This window comes from Xenopus laevis, chromosome 1L (genome assembly GCF_017654675.1).
Source record: "Xenopus laevis strain J_2021 chromosome 1L, Xenopus_laevis_v10.1, whole genome shotgun sequence".
NCBI lineage: Eukaryota > Metazoa > Chordata > Amphibia > Anura > Pipidae > Xenopus > Xenopus laevis.
The window spans coordinates 100,691,369-100,706,431 of record NC_054371.1 but is presented as its reverse complement, the minus strand read 5'-3'; the positions used below and the strand labels follow the sequence as shown (position 1 = coordinate 100,706,431).

At 39.0% G+C, this 15,063-nt stretch overlaps 1 protein-coding gene across 2 annotated transcripts in view; it reads right to left on the bottom strand.

The window, feature by feature from the left end:
* Window positions 1–15,063, bottom strand: part of XB5845204.L (provisional ortholog of complexin 4 L homeolog) — a 63,162-nt gene that overhangs the window by 47,220 nt on the left and 879 nt on the right. Inside the window, exon 1 of one of the 2 annotated variants that reach the window (XM_041581368.1) lies at window positions 3,898–3,977. The exons of the other annotated variant lie outside the window; for it this stretch is intronic. The gene's annotated coding sequence lies outside the window, so the exon portion shown is untranslated. Of the gene's footprint in view, window positions 1–3,897; window positions 3,978–15,063 lie in introns of those variants that run through there. 2 annotated transcript variants of the gene reach the window in all.

Here is a 15,063-nt window from a genome sequence, read left to right as displayed (position 1 = left end):
AAGTGGCAAATGAGATTCAATGTTGATAAATGTTGATAAATGTAAAGTCATGCACCTGGGATGTAAAAATATCCAAGCCACTTATACCCTTAATGGTACTGCACTAGGCACATCCATTATGGAAAAGGACCTTGGAGTCCTTGTAGATGATAAACTTGGCTCTAGCAAGCAATGCCAGTCAGCAGCATCATGGGCAAATACGGTCTTGAGCTGTATTAAAAGGGGCATAGAGTCACGGGAAGAGGGGGTCATTCTTCCACTTTACAGAGCACTTGTAAGGCCCCATCTAGAATATGCCATACAGTTTTGGTCTCCATCACTCAAACAGGACAATATTGTATTAGAGAGGGTACAGAGAAAGGCAACTAAGTTGGTAAAAGGTATGGAAAATCTTAGCTATGAGGAAAGACTGGCCAAATTGGGGATGTTCATGCTGGAGAAGACGCGCTTAAGGGGTGATGTGATAACTATGTATAAATATATAAGGGGATCATATAATAATCTCTCTAATGCTTTATTTACCAGTAGGTCTTTCCATCTGACACAAGGTCAAGGTCCATTCCGATTAGAAGAAAAGAGGTTCCACCTAAATATTCGGAAGGGGTTTTTTACAGTGAGAGCTGTGAAGATGTGGAATTCTCTCCCTAAATCAGTGATACAGGCTGACACATTAGATAGCTTTAAGAAGGGGTTGGATGGCTTTTTAGCAAGTAAGGGAATACAGGGTTATGGAAGATAGCTCATAGTACAAGTTGATCGAGGGATTAGTCCGATTCCCATTTTGGAGTCAGGAAGGAATTTTTCCCCCTCTGAGGCAAATTGGTGAGGCTTCAAATGGGTTTTTTGCCTTCCTCTGGATCAACTGGCAGTTCGGATTTCCTAAGTCGTCTGAAGTTTCCTCGTGAGGCAACGTCAGGCGACTTTGGAAAACCGAAGAGATTCTTAAACCATCCCATCGGTGATTCATATTCTTGCCCGTGGGAAGGTAATTCGGGGAGATTAGGAGGCTCTGTTTACAACTGTTTTTTATGAAACCAAAACTTGCCTCCAAGCCAGGGATTCAAAAATAAGTACCTTCTTTTGGGCTAGTTGGAGCAGCATCAAAGGGGTTGATGAGCAACTTGTTTACGAGCCGTTGGTTGTGGATCACTGCTCTAAGCCATGCTTACAGCTTGTGCTTCTGCCTTCCCATACATATAGAAGTTAAGAGGTCATTTGTTAAAATGGGCTGCAAGGATTTGGGGCACAGTCCTAGCTTTTCTTACTGGATTGGGCAGAATGTTTGAGTTACAAACTACCAGCAACCCACAATGCTGTGTAGCTTGGAGTTTAGAACTACAGAAGATCTATTCAAGACTATACGCAGGGCCTTGTTGTAAAGAATGTTGCAGGAGCCTTATTTCTGTTGGCTCTGGAAATGCAGTGGCTGTTTTTAGCAGTGTCAGATACACAGCTAACCCTGTTCTGAGCACCAAATGTAAAACCTTGGTGGCGGTGGGGTTACTTAAGACACACCTGCCATTGATTTACATAAATGCTTTCTTAATCTACAGCAGATTAATAAATCTGACCTTTAGTCTGCTAAGGGTTGTCTGGGAAATGTAAGTAAGATGGAAATGCCATGCTAATTTTCTCCTGTGCATCTATTTCCTATTAGGAACACTGGTTTGGGGAAAAAGGTAGTGAATTAACTTACTGTAGGGTTATTTACATATTGTAAACCATGAATTTGCCTCTTTGCTAACACCCTTAAATCTTTTTTTTAAAATCATAGTTACAGTTTCAGTGTATGTCTGTATGAATTCTCACATACAGCAACACTAGCTATAGAAAAAATAATCTGAGCCTTCCGCTCCATTTCCTTTATTTTTTCAGAGTATTTCCTTGCCTCCTACCTGTGGTATCATTCATATAGTCAGAGTAGGTGACTGACTGTTTGGTGGCCCTCTGGGCTTTTAAGAGCACCCTCTCTAAATGTTTTTCGACCTTTTCAAGATCATTTGTCGTCAATATTCTCTCATTGTCAGTCGTGTAACTACAATAAAGCAGACCCCATGACCTTGGGGGCTTGGTGTAAAAGGGGTGCCTAGATCAGTCATGGGATCTGCTGTATGGTGCCACTTTCATTCTCGCGCAGGTTCAGGCTGAGGATAGGTAATGTAACTGCTCATTGTAATAATATTCTTAGCAGTATTCCTTTTATAAAATAAATAATCCCTTTACTGTAATTATATTACAGCATATTCTCCATAAAAACATAACTTAAGCGTTTTAAAAAGTAAACATAATTTCAAGCAACTTTGCAATATATAGTACATCAATTAAAAAATATGGAGAATTTTCATGATTTTTAATGGTTTCTGACAATTCCCTAAGCCTAGCCCCCTGCTCTCCTGCTCATTTGTCTGACTACTTTGCTGATCTAACTGACTACTGTTACTTTGTATCAACAACCAGCTGTCCTTAGCCTGCATCCACCAAACCCCACAATTCCCAGCACACATGATTTCAATACGGATAGGAACATCACAGTGCAATGCATTGTGGGTTATGTAGTTCCAGCATGCTATCTGTAAGCTGTGGAGAAGTTGTTATAACTTGTAACTTCAGTGTTTTAGTACCTCCTTCCCTGCCAGGATTTCAAATGATGCAGAAAGAGAAGACAGCTGGATTTCAGCATAGAAAATGGCATTTAACTATACTTTTTGAAGAAACAGGTAACTGTAATGGATATATTAGGGGTTATGTAGGCCTCTTTATCAAATTGTGGTTTGGAAGTTAGATTCCCCTTTTAAAGAATATAAAAGCTTAACAAGGCTATTGACCCACATATTTGAAATATTTACGTCATTGTGGCTGTTTCTGTAAGAAAATTTTGTTCAGTGATGTCACATTTAATGTTTTTAATTGCTACAGGATGACCTATATATTCCCCCTGCAGGACTTCTGAACAAAAGATAATGTTTTTAATTAACTGTTAGCTATTAAATTCTGAACTTCAATAACGTGTATTTTTTTTACTGTGTATTTTTGCTCGTGTGACAGGCTATGTGTGCCCACCAAGTTAGCTGTATTAATTGTTCTTAAATTATAAGAACATCTAAAAGAAAGGGGATTCATCTTTATGAGAACTGTCACACTCAGGGCAACTTCTGTATAGTAAAGGTCAGTTAATGTGGATCCTTAAAGGAGATGTAAAGGCAAAAAGATAAAATCCCATTTATACTTTAAGAAATCTATCTCCAATATACTTTAATTATACCGTATTTATAAGAAACCTGACTGTATGCAGTGAAACCCCCCCTTCATTTACTTGCTCTGACTGCTGTGGATAGGAAACTGTAGATGGTCCCTAAACCCCCTGCCAGGGGGTGGGGGAGCTACTTCCCAGAACTTGAGCAGCTTTTATGTTTCCCTGTAGAGATTCGTATCCTCAGACCCAGTGCAATCTGCATTTTCTGATTATTAATCAGTCTGGCAGATGTTATTTGACTTGTGCTGTTTTTATAATTTATGACTATTGCTAAGCTTAACCTCCCAACAGAAGCCCAGACCACACTGAGCAAAGTTGGTTTAACAGTTACAAGATGAAAGCCCCCTGTGGCCAACTTTGAAAAAATAAATGATTTGTTTAATTAGGCTTCTGGTGCAGTAAATTCACGTTTATGTTTAGTATACAAAATACAGCATTTCTGGCATTATTCTATTTTAGATGTTAGTTGCCCTTTAAAAAAGGCAAACGATTTATTGAACTGGTGGTACACTTTTCAATGGTCAATTACTTTACATATTCAAGGTTGGTACACTCCAGTAGTGGCTGCAGGTCATTTACATAAATATATTGCTTACAGATACTGTCTGATTTTTTTTTTAGCTTTCTGAATTGAGCTGTCTTACCTGCCTTTGGTCCACAATTCCCATTGAAGGTGAATCTCACAGCTGGTCTTATGCTCCAAGGATCTCTCTATCCCTGATAAGGTTGCAACCTTTTTGCTCAGTGGAGACCGGGAAGGGGGCAGGGTCGTGATGTGAAGGGGCGGGGCTGTGATGAGGCAGGGGTGGGTAGTGACGGCTGGAGGAGGGCTATGACGCCGTGTCAATCATGGGGAATCTTGCACGGTTTTCCTAATGTGGAAAACCAAGCAGGAAGTTTTGACCTGGGCAGCCCTTCAAAATTCCGGGCTGTCTACATACCTCCCAACTGTCCCTTTTTCGGAGGGACAGTCCCTCTTTTGACAGCTCAACCCGCAGTCCCTCATTTGTACTGGAAAGTCCCTCTTTTCTCTGCACTGAACAGCCAGAAAAAGAAACAAAGTTTCTCACTTAATTGGCTTTTAGCAGAGAGCCCAGAACAGCTAACAGGTGCAAATAAGGTACTTTGTAACAAATTTGAGACACAAAAACACAGTTTAGATAAGGAGAAATATTTTCAAACTTTCATAACCTGCCAAATTTTGTAAAACAAACATGGTAATTAAGGGGTGTGGCCACAGAAAGGGGTGTGGTCAAAATAATTGCTGCGCTACGTACGGGAAAATATTTTTTGTCCCTCTTTTTACTTCCAAAATGTTGGGAGGTATGTGTCTAGGTCAAAGTCGGACAGATTGCAACCCTAACCAGCCTAACCACTTGAGTACCTAACCTTGTGGCCTTGTCACTGCAGGGTGCTAACCCTTCACTAAACTCCTCATTGAAGCCTTAGCTGCTCACTAACTTTCCTGAACCTGTTTATTTTACTCATTTTTGAGGTTGAGGAAAAAAAATGCAAGCAAAAAAAAAAAAGTAAACCCTAGTTTATTTAAGAAAAAAGCACAAAAATTTTCTCTGCATGTTTTTTCCTTAGAAAACAAAGTCACAAGCCAGTGAGAATCACATTATTACATTTATTTTAATAAAGTAATGGGAATGTAAGCTTTTTTGAGCAACTTTTTTTCAGTCTCTTTCATTAATAAATACTGACTATTCATGGTTTAAGAGGTTTTTTTTGCGTTCATATTTTTTCTCTGTGTTTTTCTGGAATCATGGAAAAAATGCTAATTGTATTTTTGATAAATCAGCCTCTTAGAGTGCCTCCTACAGGCAAAAGGCTTCAGTCTCCCAGGCACACTTCACCCTCCTTCATCAAGTGGCCAAGAGACACCCCTGACCAATTATACGTTCCCTACAAGCCTACATTTTTCTACCATGTATATAAGTTTGGCATATCTTCCCCACCCAAGCCACATCATTTGTACGGCATATACCCCCTCCATTTGCCAGCACCATCACATTTTCTAAAACTAATAGCAGCTTTCACCTGGTGGCCATTTTCCATCTGACACATCATCAGTAACACTGACATCTGCAAGCAGCACATAGGCTGTAAAGTTCATTCAATGCAGAATGCAGGTTTACACAGGCGCAACATACTTTGGGTCGTTAGGAGAAAAAACATAGGATCAGACTGCTAGAGTTTCTATAGGAACCAGCAATGCTATATCTTCATTGGCTGTTAAACTGAAGGGGGGTGTTTAGTAATCTGAACTAAGGAGAACTGAGCATGCTCATTAGCCAACAGCTAAAGTAAATTCTCGAGGAAGGGGGCAGAGTGGCAGGTATCTGAGTATTTATGTGTGGGGGGGAAGGGGTTACATGTCCTTTAATGGGGTAAAGGAGAGACTTAATCTCTAACTTACTTAAACCATAAACAGTTGTTCTTTTAAAATAAAATGTTCCCTTTACATTTATTAAGGTTCCACAGCATTGCCTTAGTTATGCTTATTCAGTGCACACTCTCTTCAAGTCTTTGCCTATTTTACAGGTGGCACCTTGTACTGCATAAAAATCTTTGACAAATACAATGTAGACTATATAATTGTAAACAACTCTATTAATTTTTACTTCTTGCATTTACTATATTACATTTCTATATACATATGTGTATATATATATATATATATATATATATATATATATATATATATATATATATATATATATATATATATATATATATATATATATATATATATATATATATATTACAAATAAAGGTATGAGGTGTATTTTCCAGAAATTCATTATCAAGAAAGCTTTGAAATATGGCAATGCTATTGTCATATTTAAGAAAATTAGATTATAAATCCATGTTGGAACCAAAACAATCCATGGATATTTAAATTTTGGATAAAACACTTATACAGATAACTCCCGTTCCATATCTGTATTAAAACTTGCATCTATCTTTATATAGATTTAATATTTATATGTCTATAGTTGAATAATATAACTGTTATTACAGTTGCAGGGATTTATGTGGGTTATATATAGGTGTTATATAGGACAGCTTGCATATGTCACTTTTCCTTGAGAATCATTGTTACACCTTCTTCCTTTTCAAGGTCTTCTTGTCTTATTCACTTGTGCTAATTTTAACAGCCACTTACACGAGCAGTGTCGGACCGGGATATCAGGAAAAGTCCCGGTAGGCCCAGGTGTCAGTGGGCCCTCATGCTGCTAAACATTACTTATTTCTATGAGAACAAAGAGGCTAAATAGATGGAAAAATAGAGTATAGTATGTAAAGAAAAGAGACTAGGAGAATAGAGATGAGGAGAGGAAGAAAAATGGTACAAAGAGTGGGCCCCTGGTCTAAGATTAATTGGTGGGCCCCTGGTCAAAGGTTTTCGGGTGGGCCCCTGGTGTCCAAGTCCGACACTGTGAACCTGCTCATGGGGGAGGGGGAGGCAACAACAGCAAGTTGCCTCAGGCACTGGAGGGGCCAGGATCGCGCCTGCCTATGTTTATACCATTGGCGGGACCTTTGCAGATGCAGATATGAAGAAAACTGTATCAGGGTGAAAGGTAGAAGGGTGACAGGCAGAGAAGACAAAGTGCAGATGCCTTTGTTTGAATTTTTGATACTGCATTCAGCTTAGCAAATGAACCAATGCATTTTTGTAGGAGGTGATTTATTTTACCCATACCACAGGCTAACATAATTTTGGGTTTGATTAGTGATGATCAGTTTGGCATGTTAGCAGAAAGGAAAGCAATTACCTAACAACCACCCATATGCAGAAAAATAATCCAACGATTCCTATGAATCACTAAAATGAGACAGTGTGTTTTAAATTTGAGTCAGACTCATTGTACAACAATATAATTTGCTCTTAATCATAGAGATTGAAGGACATTGCATATAACATGTACTAGACCTAGGGGAAATACAAAATCCCCCTTCATTCACATCTGCTGTTCAACAATAACTACAGGTCCCACTGTAGCACATAGCACAAGAACAAGGCAGGAAAAAAAAAAACAATTGTTTAAATAATTTTCAAGGCAATATATATTATAGTCTAGATAAACAGGCATGACATTTAAAGGGATCATATCATCAGAAAACATGTTTTTTTCAAAACGCATCAGTTAATAGTGCTACTCCAGCAGACTTCTGCACTGAAATCCATTTCTCAAAAGAGCAAACAGATTTTTTTTATATTCAATTTTGAAATCTGACATGGGGCTAGACATTTTGGCAATTTCCCAGCTGCCCCTGGTCATGTGACTTGTGCCTGCACTTTAGGAGAGAAATGCTTTCTGGCAGGCTGCTATTTTTCCTTCTCAATGTAACTGAATGTGTCTCAGTGGGACATGGGATTTTACTATTGAATGTTGTTCTTAGATCTACCAGGCAGTTGTTATCTTGTTTTAGGGAGCTGCTATCTGGTTACCTTCCCATTGTACTTTTGTTTGGCTGCTGGGGGGAAAGGGAAGGGGTGATATCACTTCAACTTGCAGTACAGCAGTAAAGAGTGATTGAAGTTTATCAGAGCACAAGTCACATGACTTGGGGCAGCTGGGAAATTGACAATATGTCTAGCCCCATGTCAGATTTCAAAATTGAATATAAAAAAATCTGTTTGCTCTTTTGAGAAATGGATTTCAGTGCAGAATTCTGCTTGAGCAGCCCTATTAACTGATTCATTTTTTTTTTGCCCAGGCATTAAAAAAAGGAAAAAAGACCTTTGGTGTTGGTATTCTGCTTGTACAAGTGTACTGTAGATGAGGGAATGCTTTCAGTCCACCAATTTCTGCATTGATCTTACTGGATCTTAATGATGAGTGCTCATTGGCCCTTTTCAGTGATTATACTGGCATGTCTTTGGTTATTATGCTGATCATCCACTTCCTGGCACTATACTGGCACTATTGGGGTTAAAAATGTCTGTTATTTGTTTTATTTAGTGATCATACTGACTTGTCTGTGGTTTTTATGCAGATTATCTATTATCTGTTGTGATCATACTAGCATATTTTGGGTTAATATGCAGATTATCTATTCTCTGTAGTAATTATGCTGGCATGTCTGGGGTTAAAATACCAGTATCTATTTTATTTAATGATTATACTGGCTGGTCTGGGGTTAATATGTGGATTATTCAGTTTCTGTAGCAATTATACTGGGATATCTCAAATTAATGTGCTGATTAGCCATTTTCTGCAGCAATTATACTGGCACATCTCGAGTTAAAATGAGGATTATCTATTTTTCAAACTAATTATACTGGCACATCTGGGGTTAAAATGCCTGTTATATATTTTATTTAGTGATTATACACACATCTCTGGTTAATATGCAGATTATCCACTTACCGTAGTGCTTATTCTGGTACATCTGGGGTTAAAATACCCATTGTCTATTTTATTTAGTGATTATACTGGCTTGTCTGTGGTTAATATGCATTTTATCAATTTTTCTGTAGTAATTCTACTGGCATGTATGGAGTTGTTGATGTGGTATTTAGGAGTGTATTCACAAGTGCACTTGGCCAAAAAAATATTTGCAGCACTACACATAGCAAATCCCCACAATCTGTCTAGAATACCCTCTTATGTACATGTAAAGAGTAATCATGTCCAAGCATTCTTTTTCTGGAGAAAACAACCCAACCCTTGACCGTCTACTCTCACAGTTGTATCACTGTACTATTTACTGGCTCATTAGCCAATAAGCATTGGAACTATGGCTGACAAAATAAAACTCTAACAGTATAATAACAGTTAAAGGGGTCCTTTACCCAAAAACTGATATTTTGTATGATGAAAGAAAATTTAATTCAAACAATTTACCATTATACATTATTTAAATATTTACAGCAACTTTAAAGTTATTTGTAAATGCATTTATAGTCAAAGGCACTGTTTATCTTTTACATAATAATTGAGGCTGAAAAAAAAAACCTTTTATGTCTAAACAAAACCTACCTAGTTTCAACCTACCTAGTGCTAGTTGTTTCAGAGAAAGGCACAAAACCACAACTAAAGCCTCTCCAATTTGCTTCAGTAGGGAAAAAACCTGACTTCAAGACAAGACAATTGGACCAGTGCACTAAACACTATTTTAAAAACTTGATAAAAAGCCATCCAATCCTTAGCTAAACTAAGAGTGTAAAGCTGGCTATAGATGACCAATTTGCCAGGAAAACAAAGGGGAGCTGCCTGCTTGGCCCTGCAAACATAGATAGATTGCACTGGGACCGACAAAGATTTTTTGACCTGGCCGATCAATTTCCTGACAGATGTCGGCCGAAAAATCGTAAGATGTACGATCGTTCGAATCCTACTAACCACACGATAATTTCTAAGGATTGGTCGGGCTTCCCTGAAATCGGTCGTTCGGCAAGAAGAATCATTGCGTCTATGGGGAGCTTAGACAGACGAGGTATCTGCCTCTACTGATTACTGACTAGCATTGATTGCTACAGACAAGTTTATTATTTAAAAGCACTCCCAGGTTCTTATGCATAATGCATTTGCCTAACACAGTTCCATATTTTTAGTTCCCAGGTGCATAACCTTACATTTAAATCTCATATGCCAGAATGCCAGTTTGTCAAGATCCTGCTGCAAGGCTGACACATCCTGGAAGGAATTAATTGGGGTGCATAGACCAACAGACCTTAGCTTATGTTGCACTGAATCAAATGCTTTGGCAAAAATGCAAGTAGATCACATCTGCATACCTCCCAACATGTGAATAATGGATATAGGGATACAAAGTTGTGCTGCACGCAGTGTGGCAAAATTCTTTTTACCACGCCCCTTTTATGAGCACACCCCTTAATTACTATGTCCATTTTACAAAATTTGGCAGATTATGAAATTTTAACACATTTCTGGTTGTAGTGCAATGTTTTATGTGTTATTACAGTTTTGCTAATGAAAGTAAATTACCCTTTAAGCTGCTAGTCTCAGTTCTCCCTAGAGACTTGCTTATCTTAAATTGTTACAAAAGTATACAAGTTCATCTGCTGATTATTCTGGGCTCTCTGCCAAAATCTCCTATTTTAATTAAGTTTCAGAAACTTTGTACTTTGTACATTTCAGTAGAAAACGCCGGACTGCAGGCTGAGCTGTCAAAATCTGGACTGTCCCACAGAAAATGGGACAGTTCGGGGATATCCATCCCCGCTAACTTCATCATAAAAATCAATTATATTTGTCTGAAAATAAATATCCTTTAAAAAACGATGCTGATGATTACTTATAATGCCTGTTGTAGAACTGGAAGGATGCACCAAAGATGCCAGACTGCCGGGTAGTGCTCCCTACATACTGTCCAATCCTCCCCCTTTACTTCCCCTTTCTGTTTCCATAACCTTTCTTATTACTCCACCCAGTGCTAAGCTCCTAATGCATATTAAAATGAACATTTAACATTCTCACAGGAATGGATGGAACAACATTACAATTCTCCAGTGCAATGTGATCTCCAAACAAACGTTCAAATAACTTGCCCACCACAGATGTCACACTTACTGGCCTATTATTTGCCTGGCCAAGATAGTTATTCCTTTAAATACTGGAATTAAATTATATTTCCTCCAATCCATAGATACCAAACCAGATGAAAGGAGTCTGAGAAAATCAGAAAAAGAGGACTGGCTAAAACTGAACTAAGCTATCTAAGGTGGGTCTGACACCTTTTATAAATACGCCAAAGAAAATAACTGATTCAGCACTTTTTTTCTGTATACTTTATAACTAGACTATTTCCAATATTTAATGGAGTCACATTCTCAACCTGCATCTTTTTACTACTATATACTACTATATATATAATTCTACTACTATATACTTTAAAAAAATCTTAATTTTCTAAATTGTTGCCTTCCTGATTTACATTTTACAACACTTGTACACAGTTACTAACAAGACCCGAATATGTCGTCACTTCAAATCCTCTTCCCACATCTTTTCCCTCTTTTACTTACTTTTGCTGGCTGCCAGGGATATCTCTCCAAACCCTGGACCCTGCTTCATACCAACATATATTCAACCTCGTTTTCCTGCCAACTTGCACAAATCTTCTGGTTCCTCTACTTTCTCTAACCTTATTCTGATTCCAACTCTTCCTTCTTCCTGTCTTCCTTTTTCTTATGTGCTTCTTAACACCTGCTCTTTAACTAACAAATCCACATTAATCCATGATTGTTTTTGCTCTAATTAACTTAGTCACAGAAACCTGTCTCTCACAGAATGATACCGCCGTTGAGGCTGCGCTCTCTCATGGCGCTCTCTTTCTCTCACACCCCCGAACCATTGGACATGCTGGGGGAGTTGGAATTCTCCTCTCGCTGTCGGTTCAAACCTATTTCTATTCCTCCAGCCTTCTCATTTAACTCTTTTGAAGTGCATGCCCTTCTGATTTTCCACCCTCTCTCTTTGCGTGTAGCTGTCATTTACAGCCTCCTCCTCTGCTGCCTTCCTTTTTGACTTTGACACCTGGCTTTCTTTCTTCCTCTGCACTGCAATCAGCCCTGCAATCATTCTTGGGGATTTTAACTTCCACGTTGATGATGCTTCACTACCCTGGCCCTCTTGTAACCTCCTCCTTTGAGCTCCAGCAGTGGACAAACACCCCTACTCATAAGGATGGCCACTGGATCTAGTGTTTACTAAAAAACTCTCTCTCTCTGGTTTTAACAGTGAACCCTTCCCCCTTTCCGATCACAATTTGGTTACATTTTCCAACTCTCACTCTCCGTGCCCACCTGCTTCTTCCCCCACTGTCTTAGTTTGGGATACACGTGACATTGACCTTCCAGCCTTAGCTCAGTCTTTCAGGTCCAGTCTCATTTCCCTTAAGAAAATGTCTGATCCTGATACCCTGGTAAGTGAGTATAATCACATACTATCCTCAACCATTGGCTCATTTGCCCCTTTACAGGCTAAGCGAACACGTGCTCAGAACCCACGACCCTGGCTGAATTCACAAATCAGATTCTTACACTTCTGTACAAGATCTGCTGAATGTATGTGGAAGAAATCCCGTACGCAAGCAGACTTTGTTCACTATAAATTTATATTCTCCTGCCTCAATTCTGCCTTGTTAAAGGCCAAGCAAGAGTACTACAGTACCCTTATAAAAGATCACAAATCCAACCCGTGACGCCTGTTTTCTCTATTCAATACTCTTCTCCATCCCTCATCAACAGTATCAGTCAACCTGGCGCACTCTCCTCAGGACTTTGCTGTTTTCTTTAAGACAAAGTAGAGTCCCTACCTCTACTAATGTAACCAGCTCCTCCTTCCTAAGCCCGCTTCTGAATGCCTTAATTCCTTCCCTCCGGTAACAATGTCTGAAGTCTCCAAGCTTCTCTTGTCCTCCCCACTTACAACTTGCCCCCCTTGACCCTATGCCTTCTTCTCTGCTCAAACACTGTGTTGCAGAGCTTACACCACTACTTACTCACATCTTTAATTCTTCTCTAGCTTTTGGAACCTTCCCTTCTCCTTTCAAACAGGCCTGTGTAAAGCCTATTCTTAAAAAGGCCACACTTAACCCATCCTGTCTATCAAATTACCGTTATGTCTCCCTTCTACGACTTGGCTCTAAACTCCTAGAGCGTATTGTGTTCTCCCGTATTACTAACTTTCTTCACACCCATGATCTGTTGGACCCTCTGCAATCTGGTTTCCGGTCTGGTCACTCTACTGAGACTGCTTTGGGCAGAGTTCCAAATGATCTTTAGGTTGTGAAAGCCAAAGGTCACTTCTCCATCCTTCTCCTCCTTGACCTACCATCTGCATTTGATACAGTTGACCACTCTCTCCTGATGCAGATTCTGTATTCGCTTGGCATCCGTAACCAGGCTACATTTTGGCTCTCTTCTTACCTTTCTAACTGATCATTCACTGTCTCCTATGATAACAAAACCTCATCTCCAGTTCAACTTAATGTGGAGGTGCCACAAGGCTCTTTACTTGGTCTGCTGTTGTTCTCCCTGTACACTCTGTCTTTGGCAGATCTCATCCGTTCATTTGGCTTTAATTATCATCTGTATGCTGATGATACCCAAATATATTTATTCACCCCTTCATTAACAGCTGAAACAGAGGCTCAAATTTCTAACTGCCTCCTAGCTATCTCAAATTGGATGAACCAGCACCACCTCAAACTCAACCTAATAAAAATTGAATTAATCATCTTTCCATCTAAGCCTGGTCCTACTCCCCTATTTACTATCTCTATTGATGGCATGCTCATTAATCCTGTCAACTCGGCACGCTGTCTGGGAGTAATCTTTGACTCCTCTCTCTCCTTCTCTGATCATATTAACACCACTGTCAAAACCTGTCACTTTTTCTTACACAATATTGCCAAAATCCGTCCCTTCCTTTCACCTGATACATCCAAGACGCTCATGCATGCTCTCATCCTATCCCGACTAGATTACTGTAACCTTCTACTAACTGGCCTCCCTAACTCCCATCTCTCCCCCTACAGTCTGTATTAAACACTGCTGCCAGAATTATCCTCCTCTCATCCAAAAGGGTACAGGCCCCTCCGCTGCTGAAGTCCTTATCATGGCTTCCTATAAAACAAAGAATAACTTATAAACTCCTCCTCATAACCTTCAAAGCCCTTCATTCCTCTGCACCTAATTACATCTCATCTCGTTTCTCTATATGTTCCTGGCCGAAACCATCGCTCCTCTCAGAGCAACGGTTTGGTTGTACCCCCCACTACTACTGCTGTTTCCCGTATCAAACCCTTCTCTCCTGCGACTCCTTATATTTGGAATGCCATTCCCGAATCTCTCAGGAGAGAATCCTCCTTCAGTATTTTTACCTGGATTTTATCTGGATAACACCTGAACTGGGTACTGGCACTTATATAACAATGTAACAAACTGTAACCTGTAGCACCTTAATACCCCTCTGAATTGTGTCTGTATGTTACCCTCCCATTTCGACTGTAAGCCCTATGGGGTCGGGTCCTCTCCTTTTGTTTCCTTGACACTGAGCACTTAATCTGTATTGTAATTATATTTTATATTTATGTGAAATGTATTTCTAATAATGCACTTATTGTTACTTTTTATTTCAATGACCCCTTGTTTGTTATTACTAATTTATTGTTTTGCTGTACAGTGCTTTGCCCTCAAGGAGCGCTATACAAATAAAAATGTACATACATACATACTTGTTATTGTGTTTATATTGTGTAAAAGTAGATTCTGTTCCCTCTGACTTTTTTAGCTTTTATCTTTAATTCTATTAGTTTCCTCACTTCTGAGTTAAGCCTCATACTATAGGATGGTCCTCAATGCACTTACATTTCCCTTGTAAGCGAATAAATTGAGAACATGACTTAACATAATTTTAAATGACAATAATTTCTGTTCTGTGTTTATAGCAGCAAATGTATGTCCCAAACTGTGCACTGACGTTTTTATCTGAAGGAAATTAAATTTATGTTCCTGAAACTTGTTGAAATGTTGAAAATTCAGTTTTCTCAGTTGTAAAACAGGAGTCAGGTCTTCCTAGGATGGTTGCAACTAGGCCCCCCCACCCGTGTTGTGGGTGGTTAACAACATTTACTGACCTAATGTCCTAGAACTGAATTTAAAAAGTTATATTAATTACTGAAACTGGTACACAAAGTGCTGTACAACTAAAATTAAATTTTTTAACACTGTAACGTTATTGTGAAAATAATCTGGTATAGACTGCAGTGATAAAAAATCATGGAAGCCGGGACGGTCTGTAAACACCTTTAGTGGTGGCCAGAAA